General features: G+C 36.9%; 1 protein-coding gene and 1 long non-coding RNA gene across 12 annotated transcripts in view; one reads left to right on the top strand and one right to left on the bottom strand.

The window, feature by feature from the left end:
* Magi2 (membrane associated guanylate kinase, WW and PDZ domain containing 2) overlaps positions 1–20,503 on the top strand; it is a 1,487,762-nt gene that overhangs the window by 10,780 nt on the left and 1,456,479 nt on the right.
* On the bottom strand, positions 11,065–12,636 carry LOC120102476 (uncharacterized). The gene is made up of 3 exons (XR_015686323.1): positions 12,417–12,636; positions 11,417–11,507; positions 11,065–11,200 (listed from the first exon to the last, which is right to left on the bottom strand). It is a non-coding gene; the product is annotated as an uncharacterized LOC120102476 (long non-coding RNA).

The raw sequence follows: 20,503 nt of genomic DNA, 5'->3' as shown, positions 1-20,503 counted from the left end.
GAGTTCCATCTTGAAGACCCAGCTATACCAACAAATAAAGTTTAAGTTTCAATTGTTTTCTTTGTATCAAGATGTAGACAGTGAGCTGTATAAAAGTACCAGATAGGATCATCCTAACATTAATCTTAACAAAAGAATTAAGAGTTAAGGAGAATTCATGACCATGGACTGAGTAATATATTTGTATAGTGTATGATTTGAATTGGTTTAAAAGTCTCAGGGAAAAATGAGACTCGTAGCATATTAAAATTATAAAGATGTTATTATTTAGAATAAAAGAAATCATCCCATACCTCTATCTTATTGCCCAAAATAAAGATATTAGCATTCAGAAATTTAAAATAAAAAATAACTTTAATTAGCAGGGATACTAAAATAAATTGCCATGAAATAAAGACAATACTATGTTATCTGAAGTTAGTATTCTAAATGTGAAACAATTTCCTTTTGATAAATTAATTCAGTGTTTATTTACCTGTAGCAGTGTATCTCCTGGAGTTGAATGATTAAAATGTATGCAATTAATTATTTCTTTTATATTCCCAACAATTTCTTCAGTCACTATACTAGAACAAAAACATGTCATCTTGCATTTTCAAGGTCTCTATTTTATGAACCAATGAAAGTGACCTGGCTCCTGGATGGACATCTGGAATGAGGAACCAATAACTCAACCAAAACATAGGAAGTTTATGACATTTAGTTTGAGTTTTCTGATACTTGTGGCACAAGTCATGCTGGTTTATTAATATAGAATACACTAAATTCCAATCTTCTGTTGGGAGAAGCAAGCACTGTTGATGATCTGGCAAGAACAGAAGTTTCGAGAATACATCAAAACGTTCTTTGTCACTATTTCAGCTCAGCCAAATTTTGAGTATCTCTCCATTACCTCACTCAGTTCTCTTTCTGTTTTAAACCTGAGAAACTTTTCATCATCTTGAGATAAAAACTAGGAACACAAATCCGTCTTAACCTTATCTAAAATGGAACATATTCAAGAAAGCAAATCAGTTACAAAAATATACCAAAAATTCATGCCAAATCCAACTTAAGATATTTTTGAATTATATACTGTTTACAAGTGTATAGGCCATCAATCCGGGAATGTATGTAATTATAAACTGACTCATCAAAATGTTCCAGCTCCACTTATTTAGGACTGGAATTCGTTTACTAAATATTCACAAACTGTTATTCGGAGCTTATATTTTGGCAGGCACCAAGCTGGTGAGTACATATGGATTAATAAAAGCAAAATGAAGACTGCTCTACAGCTGAGGTCTTCAATTTGTGCTGCATCTTTTGCGACCTTATTTCAAAAACTATCAAGAAAAGTCAATAACAGATGAAAAAAACTAATGTATTGGGAAGAAAATGTACCAGGAGCCCTTGGTTCTCAGCATCATGCACGGAGTTTGAGTAGAGCCAGTCTTTGTACATGGACATCTTCTTAAGAGCATATGTGCCAGAACCACGCTAGCAATGACACAAGGGCTCAGGAGTCTTGACTACATCTAAAGAATTTATTATTAGTGTACAATAGTTAAGAGTACAGAAGCCTAGAGTAAGAAGGTTTGGATCCCACTAATAAAAGTATCCTGTGCTAGATGTCAATCTAAGAAAAAATACGATGTGCAATTTATACCTCAGGCCCTTATTTTGCAAAATTCATATTGTAGCATATTTTTTCAGAATGGTATGTGGATGATTTGTTCCAATGCCTATAAAATGTTTAGAATCAATATGAGCTTAATAAATAATTGTTACTATAAAGCAACTATATTATATATTAATATTTAACTTAGTTAACATTTACTAAAAATAATAGTATTTAATCCAGTCCATTTTCTAAAATACAAATGCGAAGCCAAAGGACACCTTTTATCTCTTAGGTCTCAAGCAATGTTGATAGAGCAAGGATTTCTGATTAAGTAACTCCAAGAGAACTGCAACAAACACTTTCAGAAAAAAAAGTGTACAGAGCTGTTGAGATTCTACAATTCATGGGTTGTGACAAGAGTTTCCAATTAGTAAACTCTAGAGTTTGATGTAGAAAGTAATGAGAAATGAGCTTGCAGAATGAGAAGTCAGCCATGCCACTCACTGTAACATGCTGAATTCTAACGCATTAGCCATCGTAAAGAACAAACCTGTATGAAATGCTTCCTATATATTAGGCAGTTTTCAAACCACTTTGAATACATGTTTTTCATTTCTCAAATAACTCTCTAAGATAGACATTTTCAAGGAAGGATACCACAGTCCAGAGATGTCACATCACAGCAGAAGCCAGAATCTATCTCTTGTCAATACTCTAAAACAAATTTAGGGGAGCTTACATACTATGTTGTAAATGCTCTTAGAACAGGAATAGTGGAGTTATATTTATTTAGTAATTTTTCAGGGAGTGAACATGTCAGTAACATTTTTGGAACATAGTTAGGCAGTGAAGATATCTAGCTAAAGGAGAAAGATACAGATACTGAAACTTCAGAGGCTCCTGGATTTTGAGGGGAAAGGATTTAGGCCTTCAAACACAGTAACAATGGTGGAATAGAAGACGGGTGATCCAGGAACTAAATAAGTGACAAAACCACCAATATTTATGATCACATGTGAAAAAGAAGAGTGTTGCTTTATTTTCTCATTTCTGATGACTGGTACTATTTGTTAAAATAGGAACTGGAATAAAAAGTTACTAGAAGTAGAAGGTAAAGCCGATATTTGCAATATATTTGACATACCTACCTGGAAAGCATCTCTCTAACGTGGTCCTAGAGTCAGAACTTACTGTATAGAAACTTACAGAATATAGCACTGTTTAATAAAATGATTAAAGACAAAAATAACATAGAGACATAGCACTATCTAAGTTTGAGGACAGGCCCGAGATTCCACCAAATAAACCAAGTCTGTAATCAGAGCTGTATTACTGTGTTGAGCTCGCCTCTGACAGATGCTGCTGAGAGTTTCAGGAAAATGAAGCCTGGAAGGTTCCCATTGCTTTTGGCAAACATGGAGGTCACCTTCATTCTGGAGCACTTCAGTGTAGACATTACAAGTACCCAGATGTCCCCCAGAATAATTGCTAGAATTAGGAAATATTCAAAGAGTGGATATACTCTACTCCTTCAAGAAACATGCTGGGTGGCAAAAATGAAATGAACCCTAAGGGATGGGTGCTTTGTTGAGCTGTGTTTGGGCTCTGTGGTAGAATAGACTGAAACTTTAAATTCTTTATTTGTGCCAGATAAGCATGTTATTTTACCTACACAATATTTTCTAGCAAGTCAAAAACCTTTGACTGATTTATTGAATAAAATAATTACTTGTTTTCTGCATCATGATAAAGCTGGGGCTATCGTTTAAGCAACCTTAAGTATGAGATCACATTTTCCAAGAATATAGGGATGGAGGACTAATGGAGTTTATGTAAAACATTCCATTTAGTGCGGTACAGGAATAAATAAATATACTGCTTTTAGAGCACCTCAGAAGGGAATGGTACTGAGTACCAATCTTAGAAACTGAAGAGTTCATTGAGTGCCATTCCCAAACTCACTGTCCTCATTTGCTTGGAGTTGATGTTTTTCTGCCTCTCTGTTTCCTCCTATACCTTTGAGTTGGATTAGTAATCTTTTTACCATGTGACAAAATACATGAGATAAACACTTATTTTGGATCATACTTTTAGATGTTTCAGGCTGTCGTTGAGTGGTTCTATCACTGGAGGCTCCATCACTGTAGACTTGGCTATATCCTCATGGGGTGTGTGTGTGTGTGTGTGTGTGTGTGTGTGTGTGTGTGTGTGTGTGTGTGTATGAAGCACTTACTATCTGACACCATTAAAGCAAAGGGAGATAAATGTGAATGTCTGTATATGAGACCATTCAAAAGGATTCTCCTAATATTTTCTGCAAATAGGCTTCACCGTCTGCTGGCCAATTCACCCATGTACTTATCAGTGGGGTAGGAAGTTAGCACCATCAAAATCTTATCATTGAAAGCCTTCAACAGAAACACTGGCTGAGAACACAGACCTCACACACAACCATGTCTGCAGAATGAGTTAGAACCAAAACAAAAGGAGATTGATGATTAGGAAGAAATCTTGTAATATGAGAGCAAATCCTTTGTAAAATTGTTTAATGTGGTTGAAGTGGAAAAGTGATACTTAGAGAGTGAAGATGGAGACTTGGAGATTGTCTCCAACTTTTGAGTAAGAGTTCAGGAGACACAGTATGCAAAACAGAAAGAATAGAAGCAAAGGAAGGTGTCTGAGTTACTTCATTGTGCCTGTGAAGGGTCACCATGAACAAGGCAAGTTATCAATTGAGCTTAGTTGCGGGCTTCCTTACAGTTTCAGTGAAACCATGACCATTATGATTGGAGGCATGACAACAGGTAGGCAGGCATGGCACTAAGATGGGACAAGATCCACCAGCATGAAGCAGAGAAATAGAGAGCTATTATAATGGTATGAACTCTTTTCAATGGTCAAAGCCCACTCCTAGTGACTCACCTCCTCCTAAGGACATACCTCTTAGTACTCCCACACATCTAAAACATTGTGGGCCAAACATTTAAGTATATGAGCTTATTAGGAAGCACTATTGTTTGAGCAATATATAAACAAAAGATTGTCTTTTTTCATATTTGTTTCTCCAGGAATGGGGGGCACTTGAGCATGATGAAGAAAGAAGATTTTATTGGCATATGTATTGAGAGGAAACAATGTGGAGCAAGGCCGATTGGCTGATGTCAGGACTGGAAATGAAGTGAGAGATGGGACACAGTATGGAATTAGATAGAACTAGATTCTGTATTATGCTAAATGAGAGATAATAGACAATGCATCATATCTCCTATAATCTTGGTGCTGGGGCCTCACTGGTCAACAAGCTTCAGGTTGAGTAACCAACTCTCTCTGAAAATGGACAAAACAAAACAAGGCAATTTCCACCAAGAAAACTGGTACAGGGAGATGAAAAAAATAACAAACATCAACATATATATGTATATATATATGTGTGTGTGTATGTGCGTATATATGTGTGTCTATGTACATAAAATCATATGTATCCACACACAAAATGTGATGAACATAAAAAATTAAAAATCCATAAATGGCAGATAGCATTAAGGAGGGAGTAAGAGGAAGCATGGAGTCAAACTCAGGCTTGTGATTCTGGAAAAGTTGCAGAGTAGATGAATATATAACTACAGAGATTAGAATTTGATCCATATGAAAATTGATTCAGGCAGTTCTAGAAACCAAAAATTATCACATTCAAGAAGTGTATAGAAAAGCAGCATGTTGGCTGGAAAATGACTCAGCAGTTAAGAGCACATTCTACTTTTGCAGAGGACTCTAGTTTGTTCCCAGGTTCCATGTTGAGCAGCCCACAATCCTCTGTCATTCTAGCCCCAGGGGACTCTGATGCCTCTGGCTTCTGCAGGAACCTGCAGTTAAGAGCACATATCTAACCACAGGAGTATACTTGTATGTAAAATTAAGTAATAAAATTAAATAAATAAAAATGTAAAGAAACGTACCAATTTCACAGCATTGTGTGAATAAGTAATAAGATAATATTTATGAGATTGTTATAAATAATATTTTACTTTAAATCATTTAGATTAGGCACTAGAATTGGGGATTGTTCTTTAAATTAAGTTTAAAATGTCTAATTTGTATTTTAAGAAGATTTTCTTATTTTACTTTTCTCTATGTGATTCCACTTAAAGAACAGAGTGTAGAGAAAGTGGTGTCTGGTAACATTCTGTGTGTGAGGGCTTGCCAGATGGCAAGTCTGATGTTCAAGCATAGTTGGCCATAACTCTGCAGCTCACAATTGCATTGGATATGCAGTTACAAGGGAGGAGATTTGTTTTGTACAGAAATAGCAACAGTCATATAGGGAGCTCTAGTCCCCTTAGAAGAACAATAAGATTATAACCATGGTGGACATTTGAGGAATGTTTATATTAACAGACATAAAATAATAGGGTTATATTAGCATAGTAGACTGTTGGTATATTCCTTTCCAAAGGCTAATAGATCAGAAAGCCAATAAAAGTCGGCCCTCAGTGTTAGTTTCAAGAGGTTCAATCCCAATTCAGTCAAGAAATTAAAATTCTTCTCTACTAGACTTTCTTAGTATTTTTAATAAGGTCAAAGTAGTGTAGTATACTACTACTACTACTACTACTACTACTACTACTACTACTACTACTGATAGTAATAATGATAATGATGATGATAATAATTATAATAATAACCCAGTCTTCTTAAGTTATTCTTTTAATGAACATATATGCCATAATATATGTATACACACACATATATATATATCACTATACATAGCTCTAAAAATATTTCTATTTTGCTAAAGAAAATAAATCAAATAACAAGTATTCTGTCTTCATGCTGCCTTTGTCTGTCTTCTTTCTTTTAACCAAAGGTTATAGAAGTTTGACAGTTTTCTACTTTTTCATTCTATGAGGGGCTATTTTAAGGTGTTTCTCTTTGACCATGGCTGTGATGTTCTAGGCTATATTTAGAGTAAACTCTGAAATGCAAATGTTCTCTAAGTGGCACCAACATTGCTCTTTGAGATGTTTGTAATGAATCACTTTTCTGTAACATGTAAAATAATCCAAAGGTCTTTGTAGAAAGCTCTGTAATATTCATCGTTTTGAAAGCTCCGTTGACTATGTCCCAACTGAATTTATAGTATGCCATGTGCTTCAGTGATGGGAAATTTTAACTAATAACTTTTTTAGGCAATTTCTGTAGTTTCAGTTCCCAGAAATAGTATATGAAATACTTGAACATTATCAGCTTTAAAGAGTTGGTTCAATTATCTTGTCTATACCCAGCATGTAAAAATCATATCTAAATCCTCCTGAGGCTTACTCCACCACAGAATCCCTATTTACTTTAATTTGGTAGAACAATGGATTTACCAATGAAGGTGTGAAATATGCCACTTGAATTGGAACAGGAGCACATCAAGGGCATGGCAGAATCTGATTCATTACTAATTCACGAATTTCAAGAGTGATTTCTGAAAACATGTAGAATATTTTAAAAAACATTTGTTGAGTGAATGAAAGAACGCGTCTCCTTTCTCTATGGCTCTAATTTTAATTGAATCATAGTGTATTATTCAAAGATCTTCAATGAAATAGAAACAATTAGCAATTATGACTGGAGTCATAAGGGATTTAGTGAATTGCATGAGGAGGCCGACTAGTTCCAAACTGCACAGTGGACGTCGGTGATATGGAGCGTGGAATGGCTGGTGGTGTCTTCCAACCCAAAGGCTAACAGACTAGAAACAACAATAAAAGCTGGTTCTACACCTTAGTGACAAGAATGCCAGTACAAAAACAGTCAGAAAATTATAATTGTCCTTTACTAAGGGCAGACCTAATTCTGCTAAAGACCTAAGCCGATTGGGCAAGGCCCACTCATATCAGAAAGGGGCCTCTACCTCACTGGGTACGCAGATTTAAATGTAAGGCCATCCAAAGCCACTTTGCAAGATACAATTATAATATGTTTGATTAAGTACCTTGGTACCCTGTGGTCCAGTCAGCTTGACACATAAAATTATCCAACACACACACACACACACACACACACACACACAATTAACAGATATTGTACAGATAGCTATTTTAGCCAGAGAGTATCTTTTGAAAAAATATTGAAAACAGTTAAAACAATTTTTTTTGCATATATTAGATCTTGCTCTAATACACTCTGGTAGACTTTTTGGCAGTGTGAGCGCAGCTTAGACCATCCATCCATGATGCAACTAATTTTACACAAGGTATTTGTTTTCCCCAAAATTAGGCATAAGTGTTACCCAGTTTGTTTTAACATGCATTTTCATTTATAATTAATCCAAATGAACACTTTCCCACTATGAATAGGTACCTGGTTGTGTCTAATTTAAACACTATGTTAAATACCTTAGCAATGCACTATGTATGCTTGCTATGATTCAAAATAGTATGAGGCCTTTACAAAGCCAGGCTGCTAAGACAATTATCCATCAGCAATAAACAGTTTGGCTGCCAATGGCAGAGGCAGCTCAGGAGTGTTCTTAGAATAGAGGAAATTTTTTCATTTGGAGAATTGCCTTTGTTCTTTTTCCGAAAAGGAAGCTTTGTTCTAGGTAATAATCATTAAGGCTTTTTAGAGAACTGCTGTATTTGGAAATATAGAGGTAGCATTTTAACTAGTACATGGTAAGAAAATGGTATCCATTTACTGCCCTTTTCAAAATACTGTTGTTGTTGTTGTTGTTGTGGTGGTGGTGGTGGTGGTGGTGGTGGTGGTGGTGGTGGTGGTGGTGGTGGTGGTGGTGGTGGTGGTGGTTGCTGCTGCTGCTGCTGCTGCTGTTGATGTGATAAGAGTCATTTGCTGTATAGCCTTCAATGGCCTAGTACTTGCAATTATAGCTGAGATTTATCTCAAACTCAAGGCAGTTCTGTCTCCACAGAGCAGAGATTACAAGCATGCCTCACAATGTACAACTTTTGTTTCCTTTGTTGAAATAATCGAAATATAGATCATTCAGTTAGTAAATGTATAGTATATAGTATGAAATGAATATTGGCTTTTCTACTTTTTTTTAACATCTGATGATTTGTTGAGTTGAGTTGAAAGGCAAAGCAACCATATAAAAATGATATTTTTATATGTCTATGTCTGTCTGTCCATATGCTCATTGTGTACATGCAATGTCTACAGAGGCCAGACAAGGGCGTCAGATTTCCTAGAACTGGAGATAGAGGAGGCTGTGAGCCATCTGATGTATATTTTTGGAACTCAATGTAGGTCCCGTGCAAGAGCAGCAAGTTCTCTTAACAGTTCCGCTATCTTTCTAGCCCTTATATTCTTTCCTATTGCTGTTTAATTAGTTGTGATATTCTCTGATATTATAATACTAAACTTGGAATCTCTAATTTATGTTTGTGTTTTAAATACTGTGACTTCCCACAGGGACAAGTAATAAAAATAATAAGATCAACAGCTAGTTTGGGTTGATCACAGTTGTACAAAGTGTAAAAAAAATTTTTTCCACCTCCAGCTTCAAGTCTTTACCAGCTACTACTGGTCCATTTCTGAACATAATCTAAGGTCTGCTTCATAATGACTTGTCACCATCCTGAAGTATAATAATCTCATTGTCCAAAAGAAATAAAATAATAGTCTGATACAAGTGTCCATGTGTGTGTTGTATCACACTGAAGGGCTCTCCCATCTTCTGAACTTGGTCTTCATCGGGGACTCTTAAGGTCTGTAACCACAGCGGTGACCCGCGCCAGCTTCCTCACTTGGTTTCTCCCATCTCCTCTGACCCTACCCTCTCTTATTTTCAAGGTCAGGACGAAGAAGAGAGAACAAGAATACAGGTGTGAAGCTTTTTTCTCCGGCTCCTCTAAGTTGCACACATATCCTTCCCGAGTCAGGCATTTAGAGTTTGTGTTATGGGCTATATTTATGTGTTCTTCAAAGATAATCAGCCATCCTCACCCCCTTCCATACAGCCAGACTTTGTATGCCACATCCTTTCCTTACAGGAGCAACCGACTCTCAATCTCTCCCAATCTGATCACTTAATCATTCCACTATCAGCGTCTGCCCACTGCAGTCCTTGGTGCCCCAGCAGGCATCTGTCTTAAGCAGCACCATTCATATGATGCCTCTAATCTCTTGAATCCTTGACCATTCTTATGTTAGAAATATCTCTGCATCTATTTTTTAATCCAATTATCAGGGGGCTGTGTCATCCAGATTCCCATTCTCAGAATTCTTCTAGCAAGAGCTAGGCGTAAACTCCTGTCTCTATGACTATGTCCAGTAATTTGGGGGAAAGATTTCATATTAATTTGGGGGAAAGAATTCATAATAATTTGTAGATATCAGCATTAGGCAACTATAACAAGAATTTAATGGGGAGTTTGAGAGTGGTCCTGGTAACACCTGTCTTTACCTCTTAAGATGACACTTCCCATGTGTATTAAGATTCTTTGGGGGAAGCCTTTCCAATAATCCCTTTTCAAATGTTTAGTCTCCCCTATATGCGGCTGGCAGGGAAGAGCTGATAAGTGGCTTTACCAGTAATTTTCCATGGCCATCAGCTTCGAAGCCTTAGCTACATTCCAGGAAACAAGTCCCACTTCACATCTAATTATGCTCATTTAAGGCTCGCATTAATTCTGTGAGGGAAGCGTTCTCATCATTTCAGTTAAACATCAGGAAAACTGAAACAAAAAGGCGTCTCATAACTCTCCCAAGGTCAGGCAGATTGCCCAAGGTTACTTAATATGAAGTAGCTGCCTGACTGCAAGCTCTTATCTCCTCTGCTAAACTGCCCAAGTAGAATTGGGCAGATTCTGGAGGATTAATGAACCAATCCCCTAGGTAGGTGCCCCAAATGGCTAAGTAGACAAAGTAACCGAATGTGCCCCTGCTCTGCTTTCATTTCACTTTCCAGACCTTCGAATGCTCTGATAGAAACACATTCTTCTGTTCCCCTTCTTCCTGTCTTAGAATGATTTAAACACTTTACGATTAATTAGCAATTTCAGTATGAAACCAATTGCATTTTATAAGGTTATGCTATCCCTCATTCAGCTGTCCCAAAATTGCGTGGTTTTGTAGTACGGACGTAAACTATAAAAACGGTACAGTAGGACTTTACTAAGAAGTGAGGGAAATACATTATTGCAAGAAGGAAAGAACTGAAAGATCCTAAAGCACTGCTTTTATGCTTTCTGAATTTTGTAGATATTCTATTTGTACTTATAATTGTATCACGTCATTAGTTTATATGAGTATCTCGTAAATCAAAACCTTGTTTGACCCCTTCACATTAGACATTGTTGGTTTTGCTGCTGTGTTCGATATAAATCTGCCGTGTAGTGCGTGCTATTCAATGGCACACAAATTAAAAATAGTGCATCATTAAAATATATCTGCTTGTGAACTGTAAATATGGGGATTTGGCGGGAAAGAACTGTCTTCTCTCAGGTGCTTCATTCCAGCAAGATGTCACAGAGCTTATCTTTATTGCTACTTGAGTTGCATATTTATTTCATCTCACCTAACTGGCAGCATCGGCTGTTTCCTTCTGCTGGTTCCAATTAATATGATTATTTTCAGCCCGAGCGAAGTCTGGCAAAGCAAACAGGGAAGAGGAAAGAGAATAGGCTCATTTCCTTAAGCTCACACGCAAGCCTATCAGCCTTTAACTGCACACACCATTCGTCAGGATTTGGAGTGAGAAACTTACTACTGAATTTGCTTTTATTGGGCACTGCAGACAAAAACTCAAATGTACACAAGACACAGGTTAGCACTTTGGCATAATTTGGAGGTAGCAAACCTTACCGCTGGCCCTTAGAGACTGAGACACTGTCTCCCATTGCAGATGCTGAAGGACGTCCTTTAGCAGCCATTCTGGAAGTTGATCGTGCATATTCTGTGTGAAAAATGAGAGATTATATGTATGCAAGTATGTATGTTACTTTAGAGAGAAGAGGCAACATGTACAGCTCTATCATGAAAATAATTTGGGTAATTTAGTATTTTCTCATTTTTAGTACCCACCATGGTTGGGGATATGAGATTAATTATGCACACAATGATCATGTAAATAACATTGGAGTTGGGGCTAAGGTAACCTATGTAGGTTCATTTCTGTCAATAGTTTTGTGTGTTGGTATGACAAAAGGCAGTTTTCCTCTGTTCCCAGGGGCGCAAGGTTTTTGAGAAGAACTCCAAAGGATTTAGGACATTTGAATAAATTGGCTTTGAATCTTTTATATAGATTCAAGGATTTCAGAGAAAGAGCAATCAAGGGAATAAAGGCATTAACTTCGACGCCGAGTGAAGCTGCCCCTGCCATTCCTTGCCCAGGAAGCCCTAATTGCCGCAGCTAACTAAGAAGTCTACAAAGACTGGTTCTCTAACTCTAAAGCAGACAAAGGGTTTAACGCAGAAGAATGTGTCGAAGCAGACGCTGAAGCTGTGGAATTTTACCAACTGAATCTGAAAGTCTCCAATTTGGTAAACAAAATTCATATCAAATACACATATACTGTTCAAAATGAATAGATCATATCTTCCTCTAACAATTCTTTATTTGATTAGAAACAAGATATGTTTTGGTAAGTTTGTTAATAGTGCTCATTGGAGGGAATATGTTTTTATTGGTGACACCCTTTTGTAAAGCTTTCAGATGTCTGATAATTTTATTTTACATTGCACCTATCAAACTAACACACTTCAACAACAACAACAAAACAGTATTAAATGTCAATGAAAAAATAGTTAACTTGAAGATATTTAGTTCAGTTACCAAACCTTTTCTAATTGGATTGGCATTTACCTGTACAAATATAGGAATGCAATCTTCTGAATCCACTTGGTGGTTTTTGTTTGTATGGTTTCAGGGCTGACCACTTTGTACTGGTTTTATCTATATCACAGCTCCTGCATCATAAGTGGCTCAGAGAACATCACAGATGAGGGCATTAAAAGATGACAACAGCCAGAATAGAAGAAAGTCTAATGTAAAGCCGTGTCTCATAGACAAGGCTTCATTAAAGAACTTGGAATGTTGGCAATGTCAGCAGACATTCTGAAGTGGAAGGAGGGGATGTCATACAGTCACACCCTGAGACAAGAAACTATCAGCAACTGGTGATTTCAGAGAGATGGGGAGTTAGCCTGTCCCAGGAATGAACCCTCCTGATTGATTACTAATACAATGTGGTTAGCCCTGAAATATTCTTTGTTATTTTGTATTTGATAAACATGTTTTTAAAGGTACTATATTAAAATATCCAGACTATGTAGATACTTAATCTTGGAAGCAACAAACAGACATTTTTTCCTAAAGCATATACTTTGGGCAAATGGGAATCAATGAGAATAGCCAGCAGACCATTAACTCTATAAAGCTGTCTTTTACTGTACTCTCACGGCACACACGATACAGGCTATTTTCGATTACACGTGATTGAACCTCATATTTGAGATGTGCCAAATTGTTCTGATGTAATAGAAACATCATGACAGTTATTTAGTAGAACCAAACATGCGAATTCCGTTATTAGCAGACAGGTTTCTCTTTCTGTCTTGGGCAATAATCACCACTACTGCGAGACAGAAATTGTTTGGACCGTGGTCCTGCAGGAAAATATCCTTGTTACTGGACCGTAACACACTTGAGGTTCTTCCAAGCTGGGATAGCTTTTCCAGTTCTGCGTGCACAGAAATGCTCATATTTTCCCCTAAAGAGATTTATTTACAAATTATAAGGCGGGTTTCTTTGTCTAACATGTCTAATGTATTTAAATATTTTATATCTGACTTCCAACCTGAGAACTGCAACCTTTTCCTGGAGTTCTTCTTGGAAGCATTTCGCGTTTCTGTTTTATGGAAATCACACCATGGATGAGCTACTTCTCCCTTGAAGCACCAATAAGCCATTTTCCTCCCAGCGTCTGTAACTCTTGCCTTCTAATTTATTTTTGCCTAGTGTTTTCACTGATCTCTACTTCAAATATACTGAAGACTTAAAATTCATATCATCTCAACCTGTTTTCTGACCTCTTAATCAGTTTAGTTCTATCAGTCAGGCCTTGGCAATATTTCAGCTACTTGCTGTGTGTCCTCTTTCCTCTTTCCATAACTAATCTCCCTCAGCATCATTCGCAACTACATGAACCATTTTTTTTCTCATCTGGTTCTTCTCAGGCTTACCCTTGCCTCTCCGATCCAACTGACAACCAAATTGATACCCCAGCACAATGTTCTCCAGCTACTCTCATTTATTCCTTCCCAGGTAACCATGAATTGCTTACACCGACAGTCAGAGCATCCCAAGCAGAAGCCAGCTCCATATCAAGCATTATGCTGATACTTCTCCACATGCACACTACCTCTCAGCTGCTGAAATACTCGTGTGTTTTCCATAACAGCAATAGTGTGGGCTTTTCCCTCTTTTGCATCCCAGATTTTTGTACTGTTGAATTTGTATTCTGGTTATTTCTCCTGTTACCAAAGCCATCCTTTGCTATATTAAAAACTCATAATTATTTTGGATGCCTCACTGTGCTCACAGAAGAGATCCTTAATAAAATTAATTGAAGGGCATGTTTGATTCAAGACAAGAATGGTGTATTTCCCAAACTGGCAACTTAGAGTTTAGAGTGTTTGCCGGACATTCTTTTTGAGTCTAAAGTATAGCAATATTTTGTTTGTAAATATACCTATAACAAAACTCTCAAAACATTTTTAAATATAAATCTTACTGTAGTAACCTTTGGGTATTCATGTTAAAGTTAACTAATTTTTGAAAGATACTTACTAGCACAAGGATGTACTCTTGCTGAAAGAAAGATCGAGTCATGGCATAGGACACTAGATTTCCTATATTTGCAACTGTAGATATGACTAATAGTGATGGGGATTCTGTTCTATGTTTTAGGCAGTGGCACAAGAGTAATGTCTTTCCAAAATACAACTTCAAGAGGAAGCTGGCTTCAAAAGTAACAAATGAGAGGTTAAACTAATACTCCGTGTTTTGAGACCAAGTTTACAGAGATAGACTGTGAGTTGACAATGTTTTTGAACAGTTACATGCACACATGCACACACTTAATACTTTATCTGAAAAAGAACACCCAATGAAACAAGGGAACAAACAAACAAACAACAGCAACAATAACAAAAAATACCCAGCATCTCTTTCTGACTTCTCAGAGGAGAGCGAGTTCAGGGCTGTGAGAAAAATGAGAAATTTTGACATTACAACTATTATCTAAAAGGCGAAAGCCCATTCCCAGTTTTGACTTGACCTACGGTGGTCATGTCTTACAGTGATCATCATTCTTATGGCTTTCTGGATGTTTCAGGACTACCGTGATGGAAGATGCTAAGGAGAAGGGTAGGAGCGTGGCAAATGATGGAAGAGAAGTGAAGACAAGGACAAACTTGACCTAGTTCAGGACATGTGTTTGATCTAATGATCTACGCGTCCATTTTTAAAATCTGTCCAACCAACAAGATTATCTGAATCTTTGTTTTATCTAAGAAGGTCGACATGAAACTCCGAGATAGTAAATGCAAGTGCGGCTCGTGGGCGTCAGGCTGGCAACATCACACCCTAAACAGAATCACTAATTTTTAGGAAATTCTGAATCCACTCAGTTTTGAAGAGTACTCAGTACATTATGTTAATCAAGTAAACTGAAAAGGAGGTACATCGGAAGGTTTGGGGAGTAAATAGAAGAAGGAAATGACCTACCTATATTACAGTTTTAAAAATTTAAAGTAAAGCAGAATAACTGATGGAATATCTCTTCAACGACATTGCTTTCTAAAATGATAGAAAGCCCTTCTTTCACATTTAAAGCAGTTTTTCTGCTACAGCTTTTGTTGTTTGGGATAAATAATTTGCACAATGCTTACTTCAAAGTGTAGAGGAGCAAATAGTCACCGAAGTCTTTAACAAACACTTGGCATTATTTTTTTCCCTTGCTGTCACCAGTTTGTGTGTGTGCTGATTAGCAATGTAATTCAAGCAGCTATGAAATAAAGGCATAGTACATGCTGGTCACACACAATTGAGAACATAAGGTTCTATTCAAACAACACAAGTTTCATAATGAAAATTACTGATAGTGTGTGTGTGTGTGTGTGTGTGTGTGTGTCTGTGTGTGTGTGTGTGTGTGTGCGTGCGCGCCACTTCTCTCAAATATATTCATGAAAAGATTTGATATGCTGTGTCAATATACAAGCCAGGACAAGAACCACAGCACTCAAAATGTAGAAATGTTCCCTATTTTGTGTACTTCCATTCCTAGAGAAGGTTCTAAAACCAATCACCCAGCCACCATAAGCCACATATGCCCCCATGAAATGACTCAAGGATGAAGGAAAGTCAGGGTGCTCCAGACTCTCCTTAATGACAAATTCTAGAAAGAAACAAGACTTACGTGAATATCCAGGTCTCTGACTCTTAGCCCCAAAGCTATATCTAACTGCAATGATGTCTTCACTTTACTTTTTAAAATTACTTTTTTTTTACAGTACAGCTCTTGTCCCCATCCAGACACCCCCCCCCACAGTTCCTCATCCCATTTCTCCTCCCCTGTCTCCAAGAGGATGCCCCCCTCCAGGACTCTCCATTTCCTGGTGCCTCATATTAGGAGGGTTAAGTGAGTCTCCCACTGAAGCCAGACCAGTGGTTGAATTAGGGAAAGACTGGAAGAAGCTGAGGAAGAGGTCATTCCCATAGGAAGACCAGTAGTCTCAGCTCCGACCCTGAGATCTCTCAGACACTGAGCCACCAAGCAGGCAGCATGTATGAGCTGGTCCGAGGGCCCAAGGCATATATGACTTCACTTTTTTTTGAGGCTTAAAAATATTAAAACCCTTAAACAGCACAAACAAGAGCTAAAATACATATTTTACCGAATTTATTTTACATGCTATAAAATTGTGGTAAGAATAAAGTTACTTTTCTAACACGGATATTAAAGCAATAGTTTTAAAAGTTCTGTTCTGAGCCACTGCAGACTGTGGGACTCTGTTATATTACTTCTTGTTTAGGAAATGAGTCTCCACTTCTGTTGGGCATTGCAACTAGCATTGTGCACTCAGATTCCATATGTTGACTGGATGTGGCGACTTCTAGCATTCTGTGTTGTCCTGAGGATCTGTGATATACAGAGTGATGAAGCATTTAGGAAAATGTAGTGATTCATGTCTATAAATCCATTTTGGAAGTATGAAGGCTCTGACCAAATGAACATATATGATGAAAGTCAACTGAATCCAGTACACACCACCCCTTCCTTGTCATTCTTTGTAGAGTCCTGAACATCTCTCTATTCATGTGTAGTATATATTATAATAATTTTAGGCTCAAGTTACTGAATACCACGCAGACATAAAACACACTGATATTTATAATTTTACATAGCAGGAAATCTAAAGATAGGGAAGACTCCATGATTGGTTGATTGAATGACTAAAAATAAAATTTCTGTTTTTCTTCTTTGCTATCTTCAGCTGTCAAGTGTCTTGAAAACAGATATTGGAAAAAGTGATACCAGCTACAGAATCTATGAAAATCTGTATCTAAATAACCCCCATAATTTAATGGCAACTTCTTCTGAATTATCTTCACCTTTTGTTTCTCTCTCCAAACCCAATATGTAATAGGATTTGGGTGAAAGATATTTAATATTACTTCTTGGATTTTTTTCTAAATAGGTAAAGTTTAAATAGTTATTGCATTTCACACTGGTAAATGAAGAGAGAACTTGGAAATCACATAATCTCATTTTGCTCTTCATGAGACCCTTGTGTTGCCATACCTAAAACTGATTTGCTAACTCCTACTTCCTAGGGATACTAAATGTAACATGCGATATTCTGATGAGAAATAATAAAATCCATTTTCTTGTTTGTGATGTTGTAACAATTTCAAAAGAATTTTACAGTCTCTTAATAAAAACGTGTAAACACATTTATTCATCTTTGTTTTTATATATCGGTTACAAAGTGCTATGTAACATCAGAGACATCATAGCAATTTGGCAATAATATAATGCCATCTTTGTAAATTTATTTGACTAGGTTTCTTTTCCTTCTTTATTTCTTTTTGCTCTTAGGCTAGTGGCTGCAATGGTAGATAAAACATTGGTTTTTGTATGAGAGGAATTTATTCCATGTGCCAAGAACACGCAGTCTTTGTTCAGCATAATATAGGTCTCTTTGCCCCCCACCTTGGCTTTCTAAATTTATTACCCGATGAGGTTCCTATTGAGCCTTCCCAGTGCTGGGTTATATTTTTTTCACACTGGGAACATGGCTGTATTCCACTGAACAGAATTTGTAGTAGGAAAGCCTTCCTAAATAAAATCGTACAAACCCAAACCTAACACTAAACACCAAAAGATACAAGTTTTCTTTGATTTAGACTTTACTGTTTGAAAACGTACAAAGCTATAAAGCCAGCTAAGCTACATTTCTTTGCTGTCAACGTGAAATATACAGATGCAGCTATCTCATCATTATTATTTTAAACGTGGGGATAAATGTGTGTTTCTGTCATTTTGCATGATTTTAGAGGATGCATTATTTGATATTAAAACAATTTATACCACGTATCTAAAGTTTTACAATGCTAGCTATATATGACTACTTTAAAACACATCACTTAATTTGGATTAATTTATCCAGAAAAAAAGCAACAAAATTTTTGCTATGACGAGCACAAAACATTATTAGACTAAGACAGTGTGGGTGACAGACATTAGGTAGAAATTGAATGTGGTTTTAAATATTTCTATACTATTGCATAAATTGTCATATAGCACTCATTGGTATATCATCACTAGCTAAAATCATTATCCTGCTATTTCAGAATTGCCCAGTTGTTTTCTACAATTTGATTCATTCCTCCAGCTTGTTTTGTTTACTTTGACACCATTCGCTTGCTACTGCATTTCCCCACAGCTGCCTAGTTAATTGCAATGGGAAAAAAATGGGGCCAGACCATAGAACAATAAAATATTCCCATTTACTTGAATTTTAGAGAAAGCACAGGGATTCAGATAGAAAGAAATTAAAAAGTATGAGCACCGGGCATAAAAGGCAGAAATTAGCAACCGACAGATTGGGAATGTATAAATGGCACTTGCCAAATAATTAGAAATGAGAACCAATCTTTGTTTTGTCTTCGGCCCCTAAACTACGTAGCCATAAAAGCTCTTTTAATCTGTGCTGTAAGTGTTTTCAAAGATAGGGCTTTCAGGATAGTGGTGTGAACTTCCTTTTAAACCTTCTCTGTCTTCTTCAGATCGGCACTCACTGTGTTAGGGAGAACTGTGCGGGTGCGGTCAGATTCTGAGGGCAGTTCTTAGCAGAGCTTTAGCTCTACCGGGCACGTACTCTAATGGCCAGAGGGAAATGTTTTACTGCTACGTTATCTCACGTCATTTCATGTCTTCCATTTGACAAGGATCTAAGTAATTTTAGCCTTCAAAAATTATAAACATGTATGAAATTGTCAGAGAATGAAACCAACCAGGAAAAGTTAGTCTTTTCCACCTTTATTTTTATAGGACTGTATGCACATGTGTCTTTTTCTCCATCCGTCCATTTGTACATCTGTCTGTAACTTTTCATATGGTTCCGAAAGTACAAATAATACTATCAAACCTCCAAAATCATTGCTAGCAGGTATTACTAGATGTAAAATACTCCTTCTAAGTGAAAATGAGGTATGTTATTTCAGAATGTAGGTGAAAATCATTCATATCCGTTTCATCATCATCTAAGTTCAGGAAGGAATAACAGTGTTAATAAATTAAATAAGTTAAGTAAGAGTAACCATGCGTTGGAATTTCAGGTTCAAGAATCCATGGTGACGGATTACATTATCCCCTAATTCATTTTAGAAAAATGAAGTACATGTTTCAGAATGGCCAAAAATAGCTTGGGTATCTAAAACACATCTTCAACAATTCCTCTTTGTTTTGTGCTGTAGCGATAGCTTGCACATGCCTACAATATAAATTATCTGATGGTTTTGACGTAAAATCATCTGTGTGGTTTGACGTTAGAAGTAAAAAGGAGAAAGCTACATACTTCCATAGTTTGCTAAGCAATGGTGACCAACCTTCCAAAATGAAAAGAAATGAAACCCTTAACTTTGAACTTATGAATGAGCCATTTCCTTGAACTCAATGGAGTAGAGCCCACACGGAGCAGGTGAAGAGTGTCTGTAGGTAAATGCAAATAACACTCAGTGGAAGGACAACCCACCATGGGAGCTTGCCTTTGGCGTTGACCAAAGGACATAGAAACATATTTCAATATCTGCATTAATGCTGTGTGGTATTATGAAATAATTTAATACTTAGAGTATAATGCCAGACAATTTTTATAATTGTGCTCTAGCTAAATGAAAGGATGCACCTGATGCGTGTATAAGCGTGTATGTTGTATGAACAATGGAGCTTTGTACCTGAGTCCTTGAATATCTGCCACAGTGAAGAATTGATATTTTACTAAGGAACACGACATTTTCTTTGCAGAAAAGTGTGATTCTGTATGCCAATTTGCATATTCCCCATCCCTCTCATTAGAGGATCATTTCATTTTAGAGTTTTCGTTTTCGTTTTTTAACCAATGCCCCTTTCCTCTTGTTCCTCATGATAATGGGCTAAAAAAATTCTGTATTCTTTTTTGTCATAGGTGTAGTCCATATCCTCTTTATCTCTCCTGTAAATTACCTAACTGTAAGGTTTCTAATTGGTCCCCTTTGCTTTTATCTTGACTTCACAAGCCATCTGTTGCTCTAGTTATCTTTCCCAGTGTAAGGCTCAAATCACAGAACTTCCCAATTCAAAATGACCTCTGTACCCTGTTCCCCAAAACAAAACATCCATATAG

The sequence above is a fragment of the Rattus norvegicus genome, chromosome 4, assembly GCF_021556685.1.
Source record: "Rattus norvegicus strain SHRSP/BbbUtx chromosome 4, alternate assembly SHRSP_T2T, whole genome shotgun sequence".
Classification (NCBI taxonomy): Eukaryota; Metazoa; Chordata; class Mammalia; order Rodentia; family Muridae; genus Rattus; species Rattus norvegicus.
This window is presented reverse-complemented; position numbering and strand designations above follow the sequence as displayed.